Source organism: Etheostoma spectabile, unplaced genomic scaffold (genome assembly GCF_008692095.1).
Source record: "Etheostoma spectabile isolate EspeVRDwgs_2016 unplaced genomic scaffold, UIUC_Espe_1.0 scaffold00569957, whole genome shotgun sequence".
NCBI classification, from domain to species: Eukaryota; Metazoa; Chordata; class Actinopteri; order Perciformes; family Percidae; genus Etheostoma; species Etheostoma spectabile.
The window spans coordinates 1-17,901 of record NW_022605451.1 but is presented as its reverse complement, the minus strand read 5'-3'; the positions used below and the strand labels follow the sequence as shown (position 1 = coordinate 17,901).

Sequence of the window (17,901 nt, the reverse complement as noted above, 5' to 3'; positions counted from 1 at the left end):
GGTTTATGGAGATGTATGTGTGCAAGCAGACCTGTATTCCATCCAGCAGCTTGCTCATGCACCAGAAGCTGTCAGCTTCGAGTTTCTCCGGGTGTCCAGGGGCAGCGCTGCCACCTCAAAGTTCTCCACATCTTCTGCTGGAACAAATAACACTGAATGGAACAGAAATGGGCCAACACATAGATAACTCTTGTTAAAGGCTCCCGGGCTGCTTCCATGTATCTTTTTTGATATCTCCTCGTTCGAACCAGAAGTCGTCTCGATGCCTTATTCCAGCCGCGCAGCTTAAAAGGTTGTGCTAACGCCGCCCATACGGCTTGGAGGAAAGAAAACTCATCCCTCTGATAACACATTTCCTCGGTTTCCTCTCTCCTCGCGTCTTTCCCATGCTTCGGTGGGAGGGAGGGACTAAGAAGCGAGGAAGGGAAGAGTGGAGGAAGGGAGTAGGAACCGTGGATGTATTTAAGGACCCCTAGTCCTGAATGCTGCCCTCTACTGAGGTTGACTGAAAAAATTTTAATGACCTTGGACGAGGTATTAACTGGGGCTGCCCCTAAAGTCCAAACATAAATAAAATGAATCCTTAATGGAGAAAGACCCACAGTCGACTCACATTTTGTCAGTTGAAGCGTTACACAGAGACGTGCAGGAGCAACAGTATGACCGGCTGTAACCTTTACCAGCAGTCAGACACGTGGAGTTTAGTGTGGGACAGCTGAGCTGAACTGACACTAACTGGGTAGGGGAGTCAATCTTGTATTTGTAAGACAGCTGTATTGAAGAAAATACATCAATAATTATGTGAGTGTGAGTGTGAAAGTCCTGATTGGGGACAGCTCTAATACAACATGGTAGAGCTGGGCGATATGGAGAAAATCCAATATCACGATATTCTTTACCAAATACCTTGATGGCAATATGATGATGTTGTAGGAAATATTTCACTTGGAGAACACAGCACGGGCGCATATGGACAAAAGCAGATTTTAAATTACATTGTAACAAGTTAACAATTCGCCCTTAAGAAATCCAATCAAGGCACGGTTGTCTTGGAACGCAACAGACAGACGGTGGCAGAGTAATTATTTCGCTCATTTTTGAACCAATGCAATTAACAATTTCAGTCACCCCAGGCGAACTCAGCGTATGTACATTTTAGATAAATTATCATCAATAATGTGGATATAATGACTACCTGGTGTGTTTAAAAATGACAGCACTTTTCTGTAACGCAGCCTTTAAAACCAGGACAAGACAACATCTTGCTATATTATATCATAAGATGATATTGTCTCATATTACGACATCAATATAGTCCTCAACATTGTAAAATATAGGTACAGACAAAAAGCTTGTAAACCAGGAACAAAGGCAAGAGTCATTCTGGTCCAGAGGGAATAGAACGGGGCTGTATGCAGGACACAAGTAACTTACTGACAAACTCAGAGAGGAAGACCACAAAGAAGGGTGTGACCAGATCATTGATTCCCTGGACGTAACCGCTGGCTGGGTGACGGATGGCCCAGATGAAGAGAATACGCTCAAACACCTGAGAAAAGAAAGAAAATGACAAAAGTGCAGTGTGTGACAACACGTGTGGTACAGTATGTGTTATGCTTAGTGGCTGGGCATAGTGGAAATCAATGTCAATGAAGTTAAAGAAGCAAGCTTGTGACAGGGAGCTCCCCGGTTTGACAGGATAAAATCTGGGTGGGGAAAGTGAAAAGAGTAGCTCCCTCATTTAAACCACTGAGGTGCCTTGAGCAAGGCCCTTAACCCCAACCGCTCCAGTGGAGCTGCTCAGTGGCCAGCAGATTAGATTAGTAGTTGTATTTGGCAAGTTCCAGGTATGAATGTGTAACTGTGTCAATGTCACAGGTCGTCGTTGCAAATAAGAATTTGTTAATAATCGACTTACCTGGATAAATAAAGATTAAATTAAAATCCAATGCAATAACTGGGTTGCTGTTACATCACCCAAAACAAGACAAGACAAATCATCATTACGGAGCGCCTGGTCAGCTCACCTGGTAGAGCATATAGAGGTTACTCCTCGACACAGCGGCCGCGGGTTTGACTCCATGTCATTCCCCCTCTCTTTCCCCTTTCATGTCTAAGCTGTCCTATACAAATAAAGGTCTACAATGCCCAAAAATGATCTTAAAAAATAACTTAATTAGAATTCTGAGTATGTAAATTCACGATATGACAATATCGCTACAATTAATTCCCTAGAAGTTGATAATGCTGAACATTGATAAAGAATTATTGACATGCTCTAATTTGGCTGTGATTTAACCCAATCACAGGTTCCTGGTAAATCTATACACAATTCTTTAAGCGTTTTGAAAACCCACATGATATCACCACATTTGAGGAAGAAGCCATGCTGAGTGAACTTCCTTTTTTAAAGCAAAGATCCGCCGTTATGTAGTTATCTGATGCAGGTTCTTCCTCAGTGAATAAAAAATACTCTGTCACACTTTTAGCACACAGGGTTATGAGTTATCTACGGTAGTGTAGATGCCAGTACGTTTATCTTAAGGGTCTCCAATCTCATTTGTCCTTTCTTGACATGAGGTAAAGCAAGGTCACGAGTTTAAAATGAGTCCCGAGGCCTGTATCATGCTTCATTTTCAACTTATAGTCTGGCTCTTTTTAGGCTACCGGGCTTTATTCTGTCTAGTATTCTAGTTATTCTTGTCTAGTATCTGTGATACTACAGACGTGCTCAAATTTGTTGGTACCCCTCCACAAAAAACGAAGAATGCACAATTTTCTCTGAAATAACTTGAAACGGACAAAAGTAATTGGCATCCACCATTATTTATTCCATATTAATAGAAATCAGACTTTGCTTTTGATTTTTTATTCAACATAATATTGTAAATAAGAAACAAATGAAAATGGCATGGACAAAAATGAGGACCGCTAACTAAATTTTGTTGCACAAACTTTAGAGGCAATCACTGCAATCAAACGTTTTCTGTAGCTCTCAATGAGACTTCTGCACCTGTTAACAGGTAGTTGGCCCACTCTTCCTGAGCAAACTGCTCCAGCTGTCTCAGGTTGATGGGTGCCTTCTCCAGACTGCAAGTTTCAGGTCTTTCCATAGATGTTCGATAGGATTCAAATCAGGACTCATAGAAGGCCACTTCAGATAGTCCAATGTTTTGTTCCTATCCATTCTTGGTGCTTTAGCTGTGTGTTTTGGGTCATTATCCTGTTGGAGGGACCCATGACCTGCGACTGAGACAGAGCTTTCTGACACTGGGCAGTACGTTTCGCTCCAGAATGCCTTGATAGTCTTGAGATTTCATTGTGCCCTGCACAGATTCAGGCACCTGTGCCAGGCGCAGCAAAGCAGCCCCAAAACTAACCGAGCCTCCTCCATGTTTCACTGTAGGTATGTGTTCTTTTCTTTGAAAGCTTCATTTTTTCGTCTGTGAACATAGAGCTGATGTGACTTGCAAAAAAGCTCCAGTTTGACTCATCTGTCCAAAGGACATTCTCCCAGAAGGATTGTGGCTTGTCAATATGCATTTTAGCAAATTCCAGTCTGGCTTTTTTATGTTTTCTTTCAAAAGTGGAGTCCTCCTGGGTCTTCTTCCATGGAGCCCACTTTCGCTCAAAAAAGCGACGGATGGTGTGATCAGAAACTGACGTACCTTCACCTTGGAGTTCAGCTTGTATCTCTTTGGCAGTTATCCTTGTTCTTTTTCTACCATTCGCACTATCCTTCTGTTCAATCTGGGGTCGATTTTCCTCTTGCGGCCACGCCCAGGGAGGTTGGCTACAGTTCCATGGACCTTAAACTTCTAATAATATTTGCAACTGTTGTCACAGGAACATCAAGCTGCTTGGAGATGGTCTTGTAGCTTTACCTTTACCATGCTTGTCATTATTTTCTTTCTGATCTCCTCAGACAACTCTCTCCTTGCTTTCTCTGGTCCATGTTCAGTGTGGTGCACACAATGATACCAAACAGCACAGTGACTACTTTTCTCCATTTAAATAGGCTGAAGACTGATTACAAGATTGGAGACATGTGTGATACTAATTAAAGAAACTAATTAGTTTGAAATATCACTATAATCCAATTATTTATTATCTTTTCCAAGGGGTACCAACAAATGTGTCCAGGCCATTTTAGAATATCTTTGTAGAATAAGCAATAATTCATCTCTTTTCACAGCTTCTTTACTTTATCCTATGACATACCAAAGGCATGCAAGTATACATGATAAAATAGCTTTTAATTTCATCACTTTTCAGGAGGAATGAAGCATTATTTCAATGAGCTGTAAGGGTACCAACAAATTTGAGCACGTCTGTATATAAGAGATATCAGAAAGCAAGTCATAAAGTTCAGATCTTACCTCTTGTACTACAGCCTGCTGGAACAAGGGAATTAGAGGGTTGGTTCTTGGAATATCGATGTGGATCTGATAGGAAGAGAGGTTACTCAGGATCATCACAGCAGATAACATGTTTGTGTGTTTACTGATTAGTTCGACTGAGTAGGAAGAATGTTGGGTCTCTGTAAAATTACAGCGTGGTCTTGCCCCGCTCTATCTGTAAATTGTCCTGAGTTATTATTTGACACTAATAAAACTGAATAGATGAATAGTCTAATGTCTTCTCCTTATTGTTACCCTTAACTGTAAAAGTATTACCTGTCTGTATGTGTCTTTATAGTGCTCGTCTGTCCTGGAGTGGTAATACTGCTCTATGAAGCCAAAGTATTCGTCTCGCTTCCTTTTTAGCACCAGCTCTCTGCGCTCCTTGTTGGCCGGCAGGTAGCCCTGTCAGAGAGCAAGGAGACGAGAGAAAAACACAGACGAGAACGTGTTTAGAAGAACAGAACTGGCCAGCCATTTGAGATAAGAGAATAGAACGTAGATAAGGTTGCCTGGAAGGATAAGGCGTTTGACAATTTTCTAAAAAGGAATGCAACTGGCTGCAAAGAAAACTTTTTTTTTTTACTTGGACTCTCTAACAGTTCTGTTGAGACTGAATGATTGAAGATAGAGCTCAGAACATGTGATACTTCAAAACACAGTCATGGGACTTACAGAGAGAAGTCTCCATGTGATTGGCCGGACTTCTCTTGGTATGCCCGACCAGCTGTGCTTCCGGAGTTCCTCTGTAACAGCACAGAGCGACATATAAACCCATATAATCAACAGTCTATTGAAAGCCACAGTACAGATCAACAAACAGAGACAAGCAGGTAATGCAGTAGCGTCAGTGAAGTGTAAGCTGCATTCAGACCAAAAAAAACAATCTGGTGATTTTCAGCAGGGTTGTGCAATGGTATGAGAGTCATTTAAACGGATTATTTGTCCGACATAATGTATGTTGCACAGTGGACTTTATATATCACAATGACTGTTTTCTATCAGATCTAAATATAGATCTTGACGTGCCCGACCGCACTTAATTTCATGGAGACAGAGAAAAAAGAAAAGAGACAAGCGAAACATTTCGACTGTGCTTTGTTGTCTGGCAAACATTCAGCTGTACACAATCTCCTGGGCAGTTCAGCGCTTGTGTTTGCGTTTGAAAACTTGAGGCAGCGATAGTGGCAGTGATGTTTCCCGTTCCCTTTTTGGGATTCTTACACCGCCTCAAAACACACTGACAGGTCTGATCTCCGGTTACATGATTGGCTAGCGCAGCATGCCATGGGGTGGGGTTGCGTTACTCCAAAAGTTGATTGGCCTCAACTTTTCAGCTCCCCCTCAGCAACCCCCACGCAGCCTAAATGCACTACCACCATTCAAAAATGAATGGAAGACCTGAGTTTTTGCCGCACCATCTGACGGCCAACACAGGCATATGTGAATCCTAGAACCAAGAATCCCTCCATCCCTACACGATGAAAGCGTGTGTTGCTGTCGTACCTAGGTCAGTGTTGGGACTAGCCAGCAGCTGCTTGAATTTATCCAGTCGGCTCTTCTCCCGCACCGTCATGGGTGGTGCCCCTGACGCGTTCTGGTCTGACATGCGTGCCACCAGTGGGATGATGGGACGAACTGGCAGAGACTGCTGCTTCTGCAGCGTGGAGCGAACTGTAGAGAGCCACACAAGAAAAATGAGAAAATATAATGAAAGTCAAAAAAAACTTTGAGTAGACTCCAAACTGTTTTATGAATCAATGAGGAGCCCAGACCAGTAAAACCCTGCAAATGAGACATAATGTACAACCCCAAAAAGATGTGTATTGTATTATCTTTTTTTATTGCTCCTCTCAATCTAGACATCATTTCCCGTTTTGTTGCCGCCTTTATTACCGTTCTGAGGTGGTTTAGTGCAACACGGCAGGCCTGCTTGGTTCTTTTTGGGAACGACTATAAAGATTTACAAAAGAATATGTATACGGCATGTCCTCTTTAACTGGGAGGTTTTGGGACAGAGTGGTGGGATCGCTGTGGACAAAATACACCCAGTGATTGACTGGTAAGAGAAAATTATGTTTAACATGTATCCAGCTTATTTAATAGCTCATGTTACTGTTTTGTTTAAACAGTTAGCTTCATTTAATATTGTATGTGGCGTAGAGCTGGGCGATATAGGGAAAATCAAATATCATGTTTTTTTACCAAAAACATCAATATCGATATTGCGACGATATTGTAGTGTTGACTGTTGGTGCTTCACAAAATATACACAATCAGAGTTTTGATAAATAATCAGCAATGATAGGAATACAATGACTAAGTGGGTAAAGGCAAATAACAGAACAGCTAGGACAGTCTGGTTAGTTTAGAAAATCACTTCAATTTACTGTAATGCCGTCTGTATAACCAGGAAAAGACAACATTTTGTGTCATATGGAGATATAAGGATATTCCATTTCCATTTAAGACGATATCTAGTCTTATATATCGATGTGGATATAATATCAAATATTGCCCAGCCATAAAGTGGTGGCCCTTCCCAAGACTATGTTGCAGAGCCACCGTTGTTGTGTCTGCAGCTTAGCTCCGCCCAAACGAATTGCGATTGGTTTGAAGAAATGCAAACAACCCAGAGTGTTTTTTTCTCCTATCCTAGCATGTATGTGTGGTGTAGCCAGACCTTACACCACAGTGCTGGGGAGATAGGGCTGGCAATGCGAGACTATGTCCCCCTGACAAAGTCTGTAATTAGCTTCCCTATGAATCACCTGATAAGCTGCTCAGGAGCTTTTAATGCCAAATGAACTTCTGCAGCATATTACCCACATACCTGAGGACGTGTTGAGATAGGCGTCACTACTAGACTTGACCACCTTGCCATTGACATGCTCGCACTCTGCGTCTTCTTCCTGCCCATCCTGGAGGTTTCAGCTTCTGGCCTGGGAGGTGCCAGTCTGTGTGACACCCCAGTTTCTGTGTCAACAGCCTGTTTCTGCTGCTGCTGAGTGCAAACACATCAGAATATCTTCTCTCATTTCATACCAATGCCCAGTCTCTCAGGGATAAAAATGATGTCTTGTAGTTACCTGGTTCTGTGTGGACACTGAGTGGAGGCCTGATGAAGTTTGGGCGGGGTCCCAAGGAAATCCTCGTCCTCCTCTTCGTCGATGTCCCAAGCATCATTGGTGCTGCGGGCAAACTCGTGGAAGCTAGAGGCCTTTTTGGATTTGAGATTGTTGAACTTAGGCTTTGTGTCTTTGGGATACCTGCGGATGGATGGATCGAGAGATCGAACAGAAAGAAAAAGAGAAAAAAAAGACAGAAAAGTAAAGAATTTAATGGTCTCATTCATGTACGATACAGGTACGTAATATACACAGAAATGTAGGATATGTTATCGCCAAAAAGGAACAAAAAACTAAACAGCAAATCCAACAAAAAAGGGCAATAGCACACTGGAAGTCAGTTAAGTATATTAAACAATGTAAATGATAAGTTTGGGTCACACTGGTACAGTACTGGTGCATGCAATCCGTACATGTTCAAGTACTTGAAGCATGGGACAATGTGCTGCAAAACAAGGTTGAAAATGGGAGACACAAAAAACATACACACAATTAAAACGCATCCATGTGGGTAACATGACGCCATGCAGTCCAGTTATTTTTAGCACTTACGTGCGTCGCAATCGTGGGTCGAGAGGTGGATGCTGTGCTCCATAAACTGGTTGTACACTGCAGAAGATGACATGTGGAATGCTGTCACCCCTGTTCAGAAAAACACACGCCACTTCCCAGGCTTTGACCTAGCTAATGCTAATAGTCAGCCTGTCTACTCAATATTAAGATATAGGGTAAAGTTAGCAGACACACGTGCTGTCCTTGTATAGTTCTTTGTAAATATATTTTGCTTGTTTCCTAGTTGCAGTGTGTTACTCAATCCCTCAATCAAAGGGAAATTTTGAAAATGTCATTTTATGGTCCCCCAGTGGCTAAAAATGGCAATAGGTGTAAACCGAGCCCTGGGTATCCTGCTCTGCCTTTGAGAAAATGAAAGCTCAGATGGGTTGATCTGGAATCTTGCCCCTTATGAGATCATAAGGAGCAAGGTTATCGCCACTTTCTTTGCTTTGCCCGCCCAGAGAATCATGAATTAGAAAGGTGCACCATAATGCACCACAGTTGAAAACGTCACTTTGGCCCATGCACTGGGTTGAATATGACAGTCATACCTACTGTGCCCAGTATTATTACAAGCAAACAAGGTGAATACTGTTCATGTGAGGGCTGGGTATCGTTTAAAAACAATTAACATCTTGGCACGCTGAATTGCCAATTCCATCAAACACGCCGCACCGCCTTTACCACACCACAGACTGTATGGGTTGTAGCTGCTGCAGTAGTGGACCAATCACACGTCACATTAAACCAAAGAACAAACCATACATACAGTCATTTTCTTTCAAAATCCGGGTACAAAAAGGATCGAAAGCAGGAAGGCTTTTACTGGAGAAGTTTTCTTACCACTTGGTCATTCAACCCATTTTGGGAAGTACGTATAAGTCATTCATAATCTTCTCCAGCTGGTTCAGTGATCTTCACCATTGCCTACCAGGAGGATGTAGTTTTCTTTCCAGTTCTGGCCCCAGAGATCTTCTCCTACTTCTCCAATACTGGTACTGGGTAATTTTTAGAACTCAAAATTTTCTCATTTAAAAAGTGTGTGAAAACATTTTTACTTTCTCAATACCACAATGAATGAAATGAAAGGCTGCAATCATCATCTGTTCAGATGTTAGCGCGATGCTTGCTAATGCAAGAGTGCTACTGCCTTGAGGTTTTGCAGACACAAAGCGGACCACATGAGCAGAGGATAAGGTAAATGGCATGAGGGGTTCTGTAGGTGATCACGTTATGCATAAGTATATTAGCCTGTGTGATGGTGGCTAGAAGACTGAGTGCTAAACCTCTGGGTGTAGCTACCACGTCTGTGGTTCCTGTTGTGAAAATGATATTAAGAATGGACAAGGCGTGGAAATATCAGCTTTTAACAGAAGATCCCTGAGATTGATAGACCGCTTAAAGACCAGCTTTGGTTTGATATGCTTGAAGAGACCTATATGTTTGATTTGTATGTTTGGTGCTATGCTACATCCTTAATCTAAAAATGCTTTAATCTCACACTCTGATACTCTGGCAGCCCTGTGTTTTAAAAAAAAAATTCTGTTTGTTTTTGCTGTCTCGTCTAGTTTCCTGTTGGCACTGTTATAAGAACAATTTAAAATAAAGTATTAAAAAGAAAGACCAGTTTTGGGGGATCCCTGAAAATGTGCTTACATTTGGGATGTGTCTTTGTGAAGGACTGATGTTCTTGGATGATTTTGCAAAGCTGGAAAACCCCAGTGGGGAGTATTTTGTGAATCACAGAGCCAGCGAATTCAGCATCACGTTCTGCCTTACATTTATTACATACAGTGCATCCTTTTATTTGTTGACCCTAACCCTGTCTTATTTAGATTGTGCTGTTTGTAGTTTGTACCAACAGAACGAGGGGACAGCTTGCACAGCCCCTGTGTTCTTCACCACCCTATGGTGAGCATTATGTTCACCGGATGCGCAAATGTTATTACTCAGCTCAGCTTTTCCTCTACTACGGTATACCCAAAGCAGACAAAGTCAAACAATTAAAAACTTGACACTGTAAAAAAAAAGTGACATGAAGAAAAAAAATAATATTGTCATTGAAAAAACATCAGAATGCTACAAAAATAGTGTTTGTTTTATAACTAATAAATCTAGTATGATGGTTTATCCGAAATGCCATCTCTGTGTTGCAGAAACTTTACTAGCAACAAATAGATTAATACTAGTTGTATGTGGACTGACAAACTGTGGCTTCTCCCAGGCTTCTCTGAGGTTAAACAATGTCAACCTATTCATGTCATTTGCATGAATAAACTGACAGTTAAAGCCTGGCGCCTGAGAACTGGGCCTGCTGATTATCTAGCTGTGCCAGAGTCTCTTGTTTATCAGCCTACGACTTGTTTTTATCAGTAGCGGCTCAAGGACAGGCACTAAGACTAGCTGCTTGCTTTCCTGTTCTAACATGCGTTTGTGTTTTCAGCCTTCCACCCACCACAGTTTGAGAAAGATCAGTGTGTGTGACAAAGACAGCAACGCCCTCTCCTTAGAGATCCTCTCTTCTCAGATTTCCCAAACACACTACGCTCCACCCTCTCTGCCTGGCAGTGGCATGAAGCCAGGACAGGACAACCCTCAGTCTTCATAGTCATAAAGATACACAGGCTAATACAGATATATGAACACATTAGTATGTATACTGTACGTCGGCCTTATCAATGAAGTCTGATAAGTTTTCATTTTCCATAAGTGGGCAGGGTGAGGAAAACAGAATAAAGGAATACTTAGAGGTCCTGAGTGCCCATTATAATCCATTACCACGCTGCCTATTAAGCAAGCTATACAGGCTTGGACTAACCTAGTGCTGTGGCTTAATTTATAAACAATGGTGCACTTCAGGAACATACTATTTTTTTCCATAACACATCATATAGTCTCTACTTGGTAGGCTTATAAGAGTTCAAACTATGATCTGGCAAATCGTTTTTTGTGGGTGAGCCATTGGTTTGGTCATCATGAATAAAACTGCCACAAAAAAAGGAGGACGTATTTCATTTAACTTCTTCACTTATGACTCATCTAAAAAGCACTAAGAGATTACAAAATAAGAGATCTGAGATTAAAGCAGTGGACCTCATCAAGGCAGATTGTGCGGTCTCCTTTCCTGTGTCTACTATCTCTACTATCTCTCTCAAGTGCGAGGGTCACCACCTCTTAGCACAGACTGAGAGAAAACATATGGCGGGCGATGCACGGACAGGGCCAGCTGACAGCTCCACTCTGAACGTTAGAAACCGCAGAGCAGAAAGAGATGGAGGTCTGTCCATCTCAGCAGGAGGATATTTAAAGACACACGCTCAATACAGACAGTGGAAAGGGTTGAAAAGTCCTCAAGTGAATGAATTGAAACTTCTATTACAATATGGTCAACTAATGACTATTCATGGGGTACTTACAGAGACATCTTATCCGTTTGGCTCAGCCGAAGACCTCAGTTTTAAGCTAGTATTCTTATATTTACCATATTATAAGTTCAAGCTAAAATATGATTTTATTACATCATATAACCTATTTGTTTATGTACCGACTGTTGATGGTATTTTCAACAATCTATAACAGTATCCGTCTGAAATGTACTAAAGGAGTCCTGTAGTCCAGCTTCGTTTAGTATCGTTGAAAGAGAGTGAGTGATAATAACCCACCTTCCGGGAACCTTTGCGTTTCTCCTCCAAAAATTGATCCTGTTCTCGGTGGCCATACTCGGGAACACAACCCCCTTCAGACCGACACCGAGACCGGCTCCTCGCGCGAACAAACCATATGGAACCAGTTTCCGCGTTTTACTGGCGACAACTCAGCCCCACTCGGCTTCTTCTGGTCTCGTCTCTTCATGCGTTTACACGAGCGGCAGATAGTAATATTTAGCTTTCATATGCGATGATGTCTGACACGGAGCACTGGAAGCCGCCATCTTGGAGTACACAGCCCGAAGCGTGTGATTGGCGGGTGAGTCGAACAGGTGCAGTGCAAGTGTCCAATAGGATGAGACGGTGGAGTGACGGTTGGGGATGCTCGCGGATAGAAACAAAGACAGGGAGACGTTTGAAACTTCGTGCGGGTAGGGAAAAGTGTGATTATTGTTCTGAAAGAGCCTACTGTTCAAAGTCAAAGTCGTCGTTGGGACATGGTAACAACTGCATGTTGTTATGTTTCGGATGGGATAGTCAAGTTGGGGAATGGGATGGGTTCAAACTCCTGATTAGCAACCGTCGACCCTCGAGAGAGAGGTGATACACCAAAGCTTCTCGTTTCTGAAAATAAGTGTTAGCTGGAGAGCTACCTTTGTTGTTGTGAATAGAGCACTTTTCAACACAGTTCAGTGGGACAGTCGAGGTAAAGTTAGGCATTTGGTTAGGTCTAAATAAAGAAGGTTAGGCATTTGGTTATAGGTCTAAATAAAGAAAGTTAGACCTTTGGTTATAGGTCTAAATAATGAAGGTTAGACCTTTGGTTATAGGTCTAAATAATGAAAGTTAGACCTTTGGTTATAGGCCTAAATAATGAAGGTTAGACCTTTGGTTATAGGCCTAAATAATGAAAGTTAGGCATTTGGTTATAGGCCTAAATAATGAAAGTTAGACCTTTGGTTATAGGCCCGAATAATGAAGGTTAGACCTTTGGTTATAGGCCTGAATAATGAAAGTTAGACCTTTGGTTATAGGCCTAAATAATGAAAGTTAGACCTTTGGTTATAGGCCCGAATAATGAAGGTTAGACCTTTGGTTATAGGCCTAAATAAAGAAAGTTAGACCTTTGGTTATAGGCCTGAATAATGAAAGTTAGACCTTTGGTTATAGGCCTGAATAATGAAAGTTAGACCTTTGGTTATAGGCCTGAATAATGAAAGTTAGACCTTTGGTTATAGGCCTGAATAATGAAAGTTAGACCTTTGGTTATAGGCCTGAATAATGAAAGTTAGACCTTTGGTTATAGGCCTGAATAATGAAAGTTAGACCTTTGGTTATAGGCCTGAATAATGAAAGTTAGACCTTTGGTTATAGGCCTGAATAATGAAAGTTAGACCTTTGGTTATAGGCCTGAATAATGAAAGTTAGACCTTTGGTTATAGGCCTGAATAATGAAAGTTAGACATTTGGTTATAGGCCTAAATAATGAAAGGTAGGCATTTGGTTATAGGCCTGAATAATGAAAGTTAGACATTTGGTTATAGGCCTGAATAATGAAAGTTAGACCTCTGGTTATAGGCCTACATTTTTGATGTTTTCTTTTTATGGCCAAATTAAGGGGTTATATATTTTGAAAAACCTGGAAAAGTTTAAAAAAAAGAAGCAAATTCCAAGAGAAGCCCAGACCCCAAAACATCCCACTAAAATATTGATGTAGTTGTTACACAACTTGCCCAAGAGCAGAAATCTGCAACAAGGGGTCCGAGACCCCAAGCGGTTTCTCAGAGTTAGTGCAGGGCTGCTGCCAAATTATGTAAAAAGTTTCTCATTTTAATAGTAAAGACAAATCGGCCTATTGTGGTAGCCATACAGTTAAGTTTAAGGAGTCACTGTGCCTCCCAGATGTGTTTCACAATAAAACATGACGCAATAATATGCATTTCTTTTCATCCGTTCTGCCCAGTTATGCCCAATATGCAACTCAGTTGTACACAATATTTGCGGTAGGTGGTCCCTACTCTGTATCTCTTTTAGCTAAGGGGCCCCTGGCCTAAAAGACCCCTGCCCTTGAGGTCCCGGCCGGTTGAAAGGAAAATAGTGAAATTAAAAAGTCTGAAATAGTAATCCAGTGCAGTACTGCCAGGAGCTCTTTAGTAGCTGTTCTACAGCAATTACAAGATATGCAAACCACAAACCGGCACACAAATCAAAACACTCCCCTGTATTTTGGCCCTTGTATCTTAGATGATGCTGAGTAATACTTCTCTTTTTTTTTTGCTGCATGCTGCATCTAGATCCTCTGTCCACACGAGGGCAGACATGGGCAGACGTTTTCCTCTACATTGACATAGCTTTGATCAAAAGGAAACCAGTTGAACCACTTATTTACTGTAAACGTTTGAAAAGGGAGTTCAAACGCAGGGCATCACAGCCATGTTTTGCATGACCAATGTGTAGTCAGTGAAATGAAAATCAACTGAATTGTCATCTGTTAATGAATAAACAACACCAGTGTTTATTACACTTGAGAGCCCCGATGAGAACATTTTAAAGTCCCTTTGCCCTATTCAAATGCAGGCAAATGGAGCGTTTGGAGACATGACAGAGTTTCGGTTTACATCCCACCATGTATTTGAATTGCAGGTGCTCTCCTGTGTGTGTTTGTTTAGGGAAATCAATGCAGTTCCCCAGCTGTGTCTTCACCTCCTCCAGCGTCCAACGGACTTCAACTGACAAAATCCAGGTGAGAGTTTATATCTGGGTTACTTTTACAGGCTGGGAACGAATGTATGTTGTGGATCTCATGGCGTTAGGAGTCGAGAATAGCTCCATTCACACATTTTTTGGGATTATCCATTTATAATGACTTTTTATTATTTATTTTTTGGAGAGATTTTGAACTGGGTCTTGTGACTTTTTGCAACGGCGTTTCTTTGGTGTGGCCAGCTCGTTGTGGCAAACAGTGGTGTGAAAGTAGTAGGCTAAGAGGAGATACACTAATAGAGTCACAAGGCAAGACAATGAGGAACTGTGTGTGGGGCTGCTGGAGTCGCCGGGGGCACAACAGTGTTACATTTACTCAGAACTTTTTCCTGCCAGTCCACTCCGGCTACTTATTCATTTCTTTTAGATGGGAGACATCTCTTCTCGAACAATAAACTCTCCTGTTGAGGCATTTGTAATTTTTTTAACTTTAATCTATGCAATGTCTGTTCCAGCAGAATGCATTAAAAAATAATGTGCTTTCTCGTGGCACATGCTCAGTGGAGTTTAAGCCCCCAGGAATATTTTGCTTTGTGTGACCCCCTTGTTTTGCTCTCTTTCCCACCCCTGAAAGGAAAGCATTGTGACTTTTTTCTTTCCTGAATGCTTAAGTCTCAACAGAAACACACCGACAGCATTCTTTAAGAAAAGAGGAACTATTTTGTTTTTTTTTGTTTTTTTGTTTTTTGACCTCTGTTGTCTTGTCATTGTGGCGGTTCAGCTCCGTAGTTATGTTCGAGTTTAGAGAACATTTGGACAGTGAAAGCTGAGCATATTTGAACATTTGGAGAAGTCAGATTTGAACTCTGAAGTGGGAGTTTGTTCAAAGCTTTTGTCAGAAGAGGTAAGTGTTTCTTCATGTCACTTGTGCAAACTTTGGCAACACTGTAGGTCCCTCTTTAGGATGAACAGCACTGCATAAATATAAAAAAAAATGGTTTTTAACAAACTATAATGCAATCATAAGCTGATATAAGTACATTTTTAATTGTGTATTAATGTACAGCATGTGTCAAGACTTTTCCTACAAAAAATATGTTTTTCTGCATTATTCATTATTTTTTATTATTACATTTTTGACAAACTTACACTTAATCACTTAAATCTACTTAGAAGTTCATTACAGTGTCTTATACACCATTTATTTAATGTTAGCTGCTTAGAAATGCTAAATAGGTAGACTCAAAATAAAGCATTGCTGATAACTCTTTCTAAGTCATGTATAGTTTTACACTTTTTGCATTCAGCGTTTGTTCACATTAGTCACATGAGAACACATTGTTTCAGTCTTATAATTAATAGAGAAAGAAAATATTTTTTTCTTTACCACGCTGAGGGCTTTGTGAATTGACACAACTAGTAAAATGCCATTTAATTTGTCAGAAGAATAGCTACACTGTGACGGGCGGTAAAACAAACGCAGTTTTTGCAGGTCTCCTCTTCAGGCCCATGGTGATGCATAGCCGGATTCTTCATCTCAAGCTCAATGGGTCATCACTAGCTGTGCTCCCACACTCCGACCGTCATCACGCTATGAGGGATGGTGAATTCTCTGAAAAAGGTAAGACACATCTCTGTCTGTGGTGTTGTGTGTGTTTACTCTTCGCTCCTCTTCACCTTTGACCTTCATACATCGCCGTATTACTGTAGAACTACATGGGCAGATTCATTTACATCATGATTCCTACATTTCTAGCAGGAGTGTCTAGCACTGTATTTATATTTCCCCACTAAATAGTTCTGCGATGTAACGAGCTGTCTGTTAACAGAACACTGCCTGTAAATGTACTTCCTTTGCTGGAAAAAGACCAATTCTGGAGAGTGCAGCAGTAATGTAGTCTCAATGCACATGGACAAAAACAGGAAAGAGTAACAGTGTTTAAAAGCCAGAGTAAACTCACGTTTTATGATCCACAAAAAAAACCCAATGGCACATAAGAGAGTTTTTGTAAATGTTCCAATTTTCATGCCAAATAATCTCTTTCACAGCCATTGGCGTAACGGTATTTACATTAGTTTGGTTGACTCTTTACTATCCGCATTCTGCGAAGACCCGCCCTACTCTGCGTCTGATTGGCTATTACTTGTTGCCTTCTTGTCAGCTAGGTATATGATGGCAGGTGTAATGCTGATATAGCACACTGATTAACAAGTACATTTTTAAATGGCACTTCATATTAAAAAGGATGCAGACCCCTGTACTAGAAGCTTGCCGACACACTTGCAAGCTAGTTGGTGAGCTAACTGCTAACACAGTAGCCGCTGGAGCCATTCTACTGCTAGTCACATATGTCACATACTGTAAGCACCCCAAACTTCTTTAGATTTTCTCCGCACCGTGACAGTTTAATATGAGTTTTGTAAAACTGTGCTGGCGAGAAATGCGAGTTATGTCGAGAGCCATGAGCTTGCCGATTCGTTGATTCCAATATCAGGAGGATGTGAAAAGAGTCTGAAAACTACACACAAACGACCCAATTCACATGTGTCACGTCATCTGTGCACACTGATTACTAGCATTTAACCAGGTTGTGTTTGTTAGTGGATAGCAAGAACATTTGTGAATACTAAATGTATTTCCATATAGACGTTTTTAAATTCTGTTTTTATTGTGGATCGTGAAAGGCAAAACAACGGACACAAATGTCTCTCCATAGAGTACTGCTGCACCGCCTCAGACCAGGTGTTGCCGCAGGCCCACACATGGCTGATTTAACACCCCAGTGCCTGCCACATTAATCCTCAGTTAGCCCTTTTTTAATGCAGTGTATAACTCTGTGAAGGGGAAGGCTAGCCCATCCTCTTCTTCAACACCAGGTGCTACTCCGTGTCTCAGTGTCACTGTGATGAAACAAGAGGTTCTTTACGTCGCCTTGTAGAAGTTTAAAAGTAGGAAAAAAGTGTCACACACTCTGGTCCGATATGCATTTCTCTATTTTATTTTGATGGCATTTCGGCCCTCAGGCTTCTTCAAAAGCAACAGTCATGTGATTGGATCGGATTGTTGTGTTTGGAAGATGACCTGAGGGCCAAAAAATCATCAAGTATATAAAAAAAGGGAAGCATTTCTCTAAATGGAACCAGAGACTACAAAACATTTTATTATAGCCTTTGTAGAAGCTACCACATATCAAGCAATTCATTTATTCTTGTCCATAAATTGTATAAACATTTATTTTCATTATATCTATATTTTATTTTGATTCTTCGATTAAATTATACATCTATGATATGCTGTCTGTGCAAGGCCATTATATAGAGGAGAGAGGTGGTTGGGCAGTGGCGGAGAAGCATAGCATGGCTGTGAAGAAATGTAGCAGAGGGGTGTGTATGAAAGCAAAAATTAACAGTTTATGTGTATTTTTGATCCATGAGGTAGATTTGCAGAATCTTCATTATTTTGTGTAT

General features: G+C 41.2%; 1 long non-coding RNA gene and 1 pseudogene across 1 annotated transcript; one reads left to right on the top strand and one right to left on the bottom strand.

Moving 5' to 3' along the window:
• Nucleotides 1–31: 31 nt before the first annotated feature.
• On the bottom strand, nucleotides 32–11,801 carry LOC116685544 (TBC1 domain family member 22B-like; annotated as a pseudogene).
• Nucleotides 11,802–12,061: 260 nt separating this feature from the next.
• Nucleotides 12,062–16,058, top strand: LOC116685545 (uncharacterized). Its single transcript, XR_004330978.1, has 3 exons — nucleotides 12,062–12,330; nucleotides 14,400–14,473; nucleotides 15,939–16,058. It is a non-coding gene; the product is annotated as an uncharacterized LOC116685545 (long non-coding RNA).
• Nucleotides 16,059–17,901: the final 1,843 nt, after the last annotated feature.